General features: G+C 40.0%; 1 long non-coding RNA gene across 2 annotated transcripts; it reads right to left on the minus strand.

Moving 5' to 3' along the window:
- Positions 1-1,437: 1,437 nt before the first annotated feature.
- LOC134479397 (uncharacterized) lies at positions 1,438-8,173 on the minus strand. 2 transcript variants are annotated; one of them, XR_010052702.1, is made up of 3 exons: positions 4,284-8,173; positions 3,413-3,653; positions 1,438-1,753 (listed from the first exon to the last, which is right to left on the minus strand). It is a non-coding gene; the product is annotated as an uncharacterized LOC134479397 (long non-coding RNA). The 2 variants fall into 2 exon arrangements; XR_010052701.1 differs by lacking the exon at positions 1,438-1,753 and adding an exon at positions 1,794-2,751.
- Between the last annotated feature and the right edge of the window lie 2,785 nt (positions 8,174-10,958).

Here is a 10,958-nt window from a genome sequence, read left to right on the forward strand (position 1 = left end):
GAAAACAGAAGGATGTCTGTGTCTTAAAAGGAGATGTGAGCATCATGTGGTTGAATGCCTGACTTTCGAAGGTGGGGCATTTTCATGACGTTGCTCATTTCTACTCGTGTGTATTTATATGACATAGAAACATGAAGCTTGAAATTGTTTTTTAAATGTATTTATACAAAAGTAATGAAAATGTTCAACAAAAATGAACTTTAAACAGCTACAGCTTTGGGAAATCTTGATTTTATTTAAAATGTGAATTTTACTTAATCATATAGACACATTTTATTGCATTGCAGAAAAAAAAGAAACTTCACAAATATGTTTGTTTTCAAGTATAATACCCATTGTAATTACTAAATGACCAATTTCCTAAAAAGGAATGTACCTTTTACTAGTTTGCCAGCTTCGCTTATAAAATTCTCAATTTGTTACCCTAAAAGTCTTAATTAACCCAATACATAGCTGCTGTATTAATTTTGTCAAAAGCATTAGAATATTTTGTGTGCAAAAAGGTCGCCTCGCTCTGTGCGGCATCCATGTGGAGCAGCACACAAATGAACTCAGTGTACAAAAAGGATTCACGGATTTAGACTCAGCCCAAGTCCCAGAAGGTCACTTTCAGCAACAATATACTAATGTTAAAAGTGTCTCATCTGGCAATTCCCACAGGAACTCCCTGGGAAAAGCTAGGCATATTAGTCAGGGAACGAAGGAGGCAATCTTTTCTTTCTCCCTTTCTTCCTTTCTTCCTTCCTTTATTTATTTATTTTTGGTGCCAATTTAAACAGTTTTGTTATTGTTTTGGGTCCCTCTGGAACAATGCTATCTTTTTTTTTCTTTTTCTTTTTTTTCGGAGCTGGGGACCGAACCCAGAGCCTTGCGGTTGCTAGGCAAGCACTCTACCACTGAGCTAAATCCCCAACCCCAAGGAACAATGCTATCTTAACCCTCTCCTTTCCCTCCTATTCTAGTCTCCAAGTCTTATCCCAACTTTGGAATATCATCTACTGCTTTTCCAGATCTTCTTTTAACTGGCTTCCTCTACCACCCATCCATTTGTCTTGACTTGCTTCCCACAGACACTCCCTGGGAACCCACTAGCCACACCAACCAGGGAGTCAGGCAGGCAATTTCTCCTTTCCCTCTTCTCCTTCAATTACAATTCATGGTCTTAACCTCAGCTTTGTTGCAGATCACTTACTGTAGCCTCTCCTTCCTCTCCATCCTGGTTCCCAGGAGTCTGTGCAGATCCTAGTGGCACATCCAGCTTTTCTCCATCCTGTGGTTCTAACAGCCAACCCCAACCCCTTCTAGTTCATCCCCATTCCTTAATGTCAGCTCCTAGGATCTTGAAAGACTTTCTACCTACCCCCCACCCCCAGTGGCCACATCTGGCATGATCTCAGAAGCGTTCCCTACCAGACAAATCACAGCCAACTCACTCTCTTTTTTATTAAATAGATATTTTATTTATTTACATTTCAAATGTTATCCCCCTTCCGGGTTTCCCCTCCACAAGCTCCCTATCCCCTTCTCCCTCCCCCTGCTTCTATGAGAGAGTTTCCCCACCCATCCCCACCTCACTGCCCTGACATTCCTCATACACTGAGATATCAAGCCTTCACAGGACCAAGGGCCTGTCCTCCCATTGATCCTCTGCTACATGTGCAGTTAGAGCCATGGGTCACTCCGTGTGTATTCTTTGGTTGATGGTTTAGTCACTGGGAGCTCTAGGAGGTCTGGTTGGTTGATATAGTTCTTCCTATGGGGTTGCAAACCACATATACACAAAACTCCATAATCTTTACAATAAAAGAAATATTTGTTGATAATTTTAAATGAAAATGTGAGTATAAATATCTATAAATCAAGACATCTTATGTAAAATGCCATTGTGACATTATTTATATTTAATAATATTTTAAAGTGAATTAGAATAGTTTTATGACATTTGGATCACAACTATTATCTCCTTCTATTTCCGTTACTTCCAGTACAGAGACATTTATAAAAATATGTAACATCTATCAATTTCTGCTCCATGTAACATAGTTGTTCACTAACCTCAAGTAACCCATAACATCAAAAGTAAACTTTTCACTTTTATCAACAAGAATCTACAATATCTTTATCTACAATAATGATAAACTTTAATTCTCATTCTCTCCCCTGTCCCCTTGTCATGCTAGGGATCAAGGCCTGGGTCTTGCACATGCCAGGCAAACATTCTCCCACTGAGCAATGTCCCCGAACAATACCTTTTATGGTTTTTATTTTTTATTTTTTGGCTCACTTGGCAATTTAAATCTGTCTTTTTCAACACCATCCTCTATTTTGGCCAGAAATATACAGCTTTAATTGTAAGCCAACAAAACATGGTGAAAGGTGAAATTCTGGAAAAGATAACACAGTTGGCGGAGAGATAGCTCAGTGGTTACCAATGTTGGTTGCTCTTACAGAGGACCAGAGTTTGATAGCTCACAACTACCTGTAAGCCAGGTAACTCCAGGGAGTCCAAATGCTCATCTGGCCTCTGTGCATGCACAAATACACACACAGACTCACAGGCATGCGCATAATAAAAAGTAGCTCTTAAGAAAATAACATTATATGACCTTCACACAGGCAGTGTCTCTATTTCCTTTCCACACCATATGAAATCGAACAGCTCGGGTCTCGTGGCTGAAAGGCTCTGCTATTTTCCTGTGTGGAAGCTTGGTCCCAGCGTGGTGGTGCTAAATGGAGGATCCTTCAGAGGGCCTAATGGGAGCATTTAGTTTGTTGGAGGCCATGTTCTCAGAAAGGATTCGTGTGATTCTCTCAAAACCCCATTAGTTCCTAAGAATGCATTTTTAAAAGATATGGAATGTAATTCTGTCCTCTGAATCACTGTAGCTTCCTACCTCACGTCATCCACATTTCCACATTTGAGATGCCGCCTGCCACAAGACCCTCACCACACCTAGGACTGTCAAATCTTGGACCTTCAGCCTCCAACAGTAGGCCAAACAACCCTCCTGCCGTTACAATGCACCAACCTTAAACAATAAGATGTAACAAGTAAAAACTGAATCGATGGGGGTTTTTTCTCCCTCACACCAACCCTCATCTCCGTAATTTTTGAAGTAGTATTTACCTTTTACTCTTTGAAGATTTTCATTTGTTCTCTCCCTCCCTCCCTCCCTCCCTCTCTCTCTCTCTCTCTCTCTCTCTCTCTCTCTCTCTCTCTCTCTCTCTCTCTCCCTCTCTCTTTCTCTCTCTCCCTCTCTCTCTGTATGTGTGTTTCTAAGTTCATACACATGTGGCATAGCAGTCACGTGGAAAGGAAAGGAGAATCTGGGGGCGGGGTCCTCTCCCTATGCCATGTGAGTCACAGGCATTAACTTCAGAATGTTAGGTCTGTCAGCAAGCAAGGTCTTACCTGCTAAGGCATCTCATTGGTCCTGTGATAGCATTTATAACTGCAAAGGTCACGACGAATATTCAGCTGTACCAATGAGCGTTGTCTTTGACACCTCTGTGGTCTCACGTGTGGGAAGTTTCCTGTCCCTACGAACTCTTCATCTAAATTCTGCTCAGCTTCATCCTCATGCAGGACATACAGACAGGTCATGTGACTCTTCAAAAGGAGTTGACATTCCAGTAATGTGAAATACTTAAATCTATAGGAAAGAAATGCTTATTGAATACTAAAATCTATTACAGTTGTAATGTCATTAAACCACAGGTCGATCTTTTCTGGACTCTGTAGTAAAAAGCCATTGTTGTGTGCCTCCTCGAAATAGTAAGAATCTCTGAGTAAGTAAGACTTTATGGAAAGATTTAGCAACTATTATATCTACCCCATGTAAAATATTCAAATTATTTTTTTGCCATAAGCAGATCAAATTCTAAAGATGCCTATAATTCCTAACTTTAAGTAACATTTCAGTAGTGTCTTTCCCAGATAACAAAAGATACACACCCAGTGCAGTAGAATTTAACAGTGGAATTCATTCTGTCATTTTATACACTAAAATCAGTTTTAATGCAATAATTTTCATGTAATTGATAAGAATTTGGGGGGGAGGAATGAAAAGATCTATAAAATTTGATGTTTCAAATAGATGTTTTCTGGAAGCTGGTAAAATTATTTTTAAACTGTCAGTTCTCAGATATAAAAATCTATAATTCTCTATTATAATAAGTTTATGTAAGCTGAATTTTTCTAATTTCCCATCATTGTCTGCATACTGCTCATCATCTCAGGGATCATTTTCTGTAATAAATTGCATTGATATCCTCTAATGTACCTCTCTCCTCATTGTCTTCTCAAGAATTATGCCTCCATTCACACTCCTTCACACGCCATTCATGATCAGCCTGTCTCCATGAACCCTGTGCGTGCCTTCCAGTCCAGAGGGCTTTCGATTTCAGCCGCGTCCTCTCCTAAAAGAGAGGAAGGAGGGAAATGAGGAGGGCTGGGGGCTAAGAGACCAAGAAGGAACGACACCGAGGGTTGAAAAACACCAAACCACAGGGTTACAATCTCTATTTTGCCATTCACAGCAGCAGGTGCATCTGGAGGGCCCCCACCGGAAGACTGCAGTTCAACATAGTTGGAAGGACAGTTATTATCTGTATTTCATAAATGAGAAAACAGAATAACATGACATTTGTTAATTGCACAGGATCACAGAGCCAATAGAGGAAAACCCCGAGTTCAAATCCTATCAGTCTGGCTTTTGTTTAAGTTTAATTAGTATGTCATTAACTTCAATTGAACAAATCAAACTTTATCTGTCCTTCATTTATTTCTTCCAATATTTTAATTTGGCTTATACATCTAATACACTTGATTTGGAAGCATTCTACCTTTTAAATACTTTCTTAATTCATTGTCATAATTCTTATAAATTCAATGCTAGATTATCATTTAGTTGCTACATTTATTTAAATATTACATTTTAAATAACAGTGATTATTCTCAAATAAGCATAAATAAACCATTCCCATCATGTGTTTTGTTCTCTGTATTTCTTATTTCTAGAGAATCATGTCATCTGATTGTGGGAGTTTGAAGAAGCTGCAAACTATCATGTTATGTAGACTAAGACTTTTGAGGTGATATTCAGTCAATATTCAGAGAAGTGTAAGTAGAAGGATGCAAATGCACCAGGCAATGAAACATCTCACCATCACTTCCAGTAGACCAGTAGACACTACCCCACTGCCAATCCCTTCACATAAACAGCAAACCAACAAGAATGAGTTTGAGTACTGAGCCGAAGAAGCCCAGGAAACCAGAAGACCTTCACCCATCATAACTATAATCAATCTTCTCCTCTCCCCACCAGCATCACTGAAAAAGAAAAGAGGAAACTATAAAATAGACATGGGATGAGAGGGAATGTTTTTCTGTTAAGGGTAAAGATTTTAGCTCTATCTGCTGAGAAGAATGAACTCTAGCAGAAATTGCCAAAATGGAACTGGGCCGTTCACTGTTGACCTGTCAATATTCATCCTTCATGATCCAACATCTTCTCTACTGAGAACTAGAAGATGTTCTCTCTGTGTTTGGCCAGGAGAAGGGAGCTGTTAGTCATTGCAGATGACTGTGGAACACCCTCTAGAAAAGGCACAGTTAAATTCTCATTGAGTTCATCATTGAGGGAAGCCAGCTGCTTGGAAAACTTGGGACAGATGCAAGAAAGCTTACTACAGTTAATCACATTTCCTCGGCCTCTGATCATGGACTCCATAGGCCAAAAAGAAGACAGAAGGAATTCTAGGGAAGCTGGTTACAAAACAATAGAGATTTCACACATAATGTGAGCAGCCACCCAAACTTGCATGACCTGCCTCCTCTGAGTGGGAGGATGCCATGCTTGGGAAGTCATTGGCATGGAGAGGGAATAGGACCAAGCAGACTGTATCATCACCGTAGATCATGAGAAGCTGGTGTTCATGAACAGGAAGCTTACCATGAATTCTAGGTCATGTTAATGATATAGTATTTCATAGGGCACTATGAAACACTTAGGAAAATGTAAGAGCCACTACAGCCAAGAGGGACGAGGACCAAAGCAGAGAGTGTTGGGACAAGAGAGGGAAACTAGACACTGTGAGGAACAAGTAAGGATACTGTCAGAAGCGATGGTACAGCCATAGCAGGAAGAGTTCAAATAAACTTTCCCTGATGTGAGAAAGGAAGAAATAAGAACAGGCCTGGATGCAACCTCAGAACCAGCCTCAACGAATGGGCGCTTTAGCTAAGTTGCTTTAATGAAAGGAATCAGAGTCATCAGCAAAGTCAACCATGTGAAGCTTGGAGTTAAATTTGCTCCAAACAAATGTCATTCAATGCTAACAAAGTTTCAGTGTCTAGTTTCACACATCTCTTTAAACACACACACACACACGCGCGCGCACACACATGCGCGCACACACACACACACACACACACACACACACACAGAGAGAGAGAAAGAGGGAGGGAGAGGGAGAGACCTACACCTCTTTTGGACTGGTGAAAATTCTACCTTGTGAAGATGTTAAGGATTTCCTCCCAATAGATGGGTCTTCCCTACCTAAACTTATCTAGAGAGCAAGCTTGGTGGTAGAAGGCAAGAGTATAGTGGTGACTCCTTCAGCATCAAGGTATGTATGGTATACTGATTAACCAGTCTGTGCAGTACATTCCTAGAGCATCATGTGATTCTTGAGAGCCTAGGAGCCATAGCAAAATGGATTAATTTAGAGCCCTTTAATATATTTATTCTTCTTTGGGTTGCCTGTTTGTAGCCACTATGTTTTGATTGCTTTTTCGTCCTTATGCCTCTCAATCCCAGAGACATTGGTACATATGCTGCAAAGTTAAAATATCCCACAATGCCCTGGCCCAGCTTCTGCATTCATTCCCAGGTACAATTCCAACAAACATTCACAGATTAAAGCATACACACAACGCTCTAAGAGTCCATATTCTACACATTTGTGCTCTATGGAAGAGATTTCCCTTTTGAGACTTCCATTTGCTATATCAAAAGAAAAAATCTTCTGTAAATTTACCTTCATCTTTTTTGCAGGAAAGGATCACCAAAGAATGATGGTTTTGTGTCTAAGATGTCGCTGTTCATAGTGTTTTACCATAGGTATAGGCTAGCCTTTGGAATAGGGATCCTGTGTTCTACAAGCTCACAGCAGCTTTTCTCCTGCCTCTCTTGAGTGGTTCTTCTGTGCATTTGTTATTGCTGCACTGTGTTTGATTTGTCCCAGTTGCCTTAAATATGGAAACTTTCTGAGAGGTAATGCAGTATCAGCATATTAAAATGCATTTTAAACTTAAAAGAATCCTGTAATCACTATTACTGCTTAGTCGCACAGATTTAAGACTGGATAAGGTGTGTAAAGGAAAATAGCTTCCAACATGCTTCTACTTAATCCCTTTTTGCAGTTGCTACATTAATAAAACCTACATTTATAAGAAGAGATTGGTTTGACTCCTTTATGCATAGGATTAAACAGTTACATCCATATACAATTCTTTTGAACTGCTTTCTATTTTTATTTTCTAATTTATATGGGCAGGACTTTCACCACTGTAGAGGCTGCTCCTGACTTCCCTCATATCTGCTCTGTTTTTGTAGTCTTCTTTTCGAAGGATTTTACCCACAACTCTGTACACCATCATACTGACATTTTGTTTGCCAACATTTTTTTCATCTAGTACAATTTAGGGCATAGACAGAGGTATTTTTTGAGTAATATCATGACCCAAGGACCTTAAATTATCCCCAGATCACACTCATTCTTCCCTTGGGGATACCTAGGGAAGATATTTTTACAGAATGGCAAATAAATGGGAATGAAGTCATACTTTTTTTAAATTTTGTGCAAAGGCTTCTCAGGCTAGTACCTTGGTCTTGTCAGTGATTGGTGCTTGTCCATGGGCTAGCTCTTAAATTAGGCCAACTGTTGTTTGACCATTCACTCAGTCTCTGCCCCAACTTTGTCCCTGTATTTCTTTTAAACAGGACAAAATTGGGGTCAAAAGTTTGTAGGTGGGCTAGTGTCCTTATCTCTCCACTGGGGGTTCCTGCCTGGCTACAAGAGATGACCTCTTCAGGATATATGTCTTCACTGTCAGACACCTTGTTTAAAGTCACCCTCATTGACTCCTGGGAGCATCCCCTATCTCAGGTCTCTGGGATATCCTAAAGATTACTCCCATCCCGCCCCCACCCCAGCTGCAAATTTCCATTCATACTTCTGACCCTCTGAGACTCTCTCCTTTCTCTCCCTATACCTGCTCCTGCCCCGATAACCATCCACAGACCCATTTCCCTCTCCTGCTATAACTATTTTATTCTCCCTTCTAAGTGACATTTGAGCATCCTCACCTAGACCTTCCTTCTTGTTTAACTTCTTCAGGTCTCTGGACTATATCATGGGTATCCTATACTTTGTGGCTAATAACCACTTATCAGTGAGTACACACCATGCATGTCCTTTTCGGTCTGGGTTACCTCACTCAGGATTATATTCTCTAGTTCCATCTATTTGTCAACAAAATACATGATGTTCTTGTTTTTAATAGCTGAATAGTATTCCATTATGTAAATGAGCCACATTCTCTGTATCCATTCTTCAATTGAGAAACATCAGGACTCAAATGACAGAACATGCTGGTGAGGATGTGGAGAAGGGGTAAAACTCTTTCATTGCTGGTGGGATTGCACATTTGTACAACCATGCTTGAAATTAATCTGGCAGTTTCTTAGAAAATCGGAAATAGGGAGCTGGAGAGATGGCTCAGCAGTTATGAGCACTGACTGCTCTTTCAGAGGTCCTGAGTTCAATTCCCAGCAAACACATGGTGCCTCACAACCATCTGTAATAAGATCTGATGCCCTTTTCTGGTGTGCCTGACAATAGCAACAGTGTACTCACATACATAAAATAATTTAATCTTAAAAAAAGAAAAAGAAAATTGGAAGTAGTTCTATTTATACCACTCCTAGACATATACCCAAAAAACGTTCCACCATACCACAAAGACACATGCTCCACTATGTTCACAACAGCCCTATTATAAGAGCCATAAATATTGCCTTTTCTTGAAAGAGGGGCTAAGACAACAGATTGACTAATGACAACTCCAAACAGTGATTCACTTTTTATATGAAGGAGGCCATGACCTTGAACTGCTTTCCACTGAGGCCTCATCTGTCCTTACTTGTATCCTAGATGCCCAGAATTTAATGGAATAGGACAAACAGCATGGTGTTGTCCAAAAATATCCTCTCCAATTTAGTTGTCCTCCATACTTTGTGAAAAGCATCACCACACTTTAATGAGCAACAGATTTGTCCTTGAATCCTTCTTTAAGGAATTTCTACCTTTCTGGATTGTAAGTTTACTTCTCTGAACCCCAAATTCACTTGTTTATTAAAAGGAAATCAACTTTACCCCTCCCAGATTCAATGCTATTGTTGATAGAATAGGATCATGGGTTCACAATAGACACATAATGTGCGCTAAGAGTCACTTTTTCCTTCATTCACAGACTGACTCATCTCTTCAACATCAACACATCACTCCCTTAACTATGTTAAAAAAAACCCGAAGTATAGACTCACTGTGGTTTGGCTTATCCCATTTGTAATACTAAGCAATTGCACTTGCCTGGAATTGTCATGAATCTCTAGCTTTCCTACACCCAACTGTGACTGTGCCATGATCACCCGTGAAACTAAAATCAGTTACTCACTAGCTCCTTAGTCTAGTTTTCAAATAAATAACATGATGCCATCTAGCTTCCAAGACAACTGATATGAGCTGTTCTTATCGGAATGCGAAGCATAATAGCCTCTAGCTACCCTGTGTCTTTAATAGCTGAGTGACTGCTACCGCAAATCTCTGTTAAATGTGCTTTCATTTTGACTAACTACAGCACACTGAACAAAATGGTTTCATAATAATTCTTCCACTGTAAAGGGTAGACTTTTACATAAACAGCATTTTTCTAATGCTCTTTCCTGAAGTTAGACAAACGCTGCTTTTATATCCATAGCTTCGTGTTTCAAAGGTTTAAAGAAACAGAATTATATCAGCCTAAAAGGAGGCTTTTGTGCAAACAAAATCATTGGAAATAAAGACTGTGTCTTTAAGATATACCCCCTACTCACATCACTTACTACTATGTCTCAGCAGAGGAGTATTTATTTGCCACTGAGCAGGACAGATGTCTCACCGTTGAAAGCACAATCTACCACAATCATCCCCTCCAATCACTTTACTTCTTCATAGTTTCCTTCAAATAGGAACAAAACTTAAAACATTACCTTTGTCTTTTAAAATGAAAGCCAAATGATTCCAGAAAGCAAAAACATCAATAAAAAATATAAAGTATTCTATTTTTATTTCGGGGGAACTCACAGATCCCCAACCTCTCTCCCTCACACAGTGGTCGACCATTACTCCTTAAGTGCAGATTTCCATAGGAGGATTTTCAGGGCTGTACTTCTGGCTGCCTCACTTTGGTATTAGAAAGTAAGTGCAGGAAAGAAAGAATAAAACAAGCTCACAATTAGGTACTGGAGCCCGTGTTTCCATGGCGACATGATAAGCATAAAATAGTCTCTCAAATTCTTCTAGCACTATGCGTCAAAGGAAAGTCTGCTCTCTTACATCCTTCCCAAGAAGGAAGAAACCTTGCTTCCATCCAAAGAAGCATCTGTTCCTTTCCCATCCTCACTGAGTGACTTGTAGCTGTTGGGGTAAAGGTGCATAAACAGCATGAAAGCATGACTGACAAAGGCAGACTGTCCTTAGCACCATGGGGGCCAGGAGAAATCACCTGTTAATCTAAGTGGACTCTGCCTCAGCCAGATACCTATCCCTTCCTATCTCCACAACATTCATACTCTTTTTGTGGTACACAGCAATCACTAGCTGTAGTGCTTTGTGAACATTCATGGAACACA

This window comes from Rattus norvegicus, chromosome 6 (genome assembly GCF_036323735.1).
Source record: "Rattus norvegicus strain BN/NHsdMcwi chromosome 6, GRCr8, whole genome shotgun sequence".
Taxonomy (NCBI): Eukaryota; Metazoa; Chordata; class Mammalia; order Rodentia; family Muridae; genus Rattus; species Rattus norvegicus.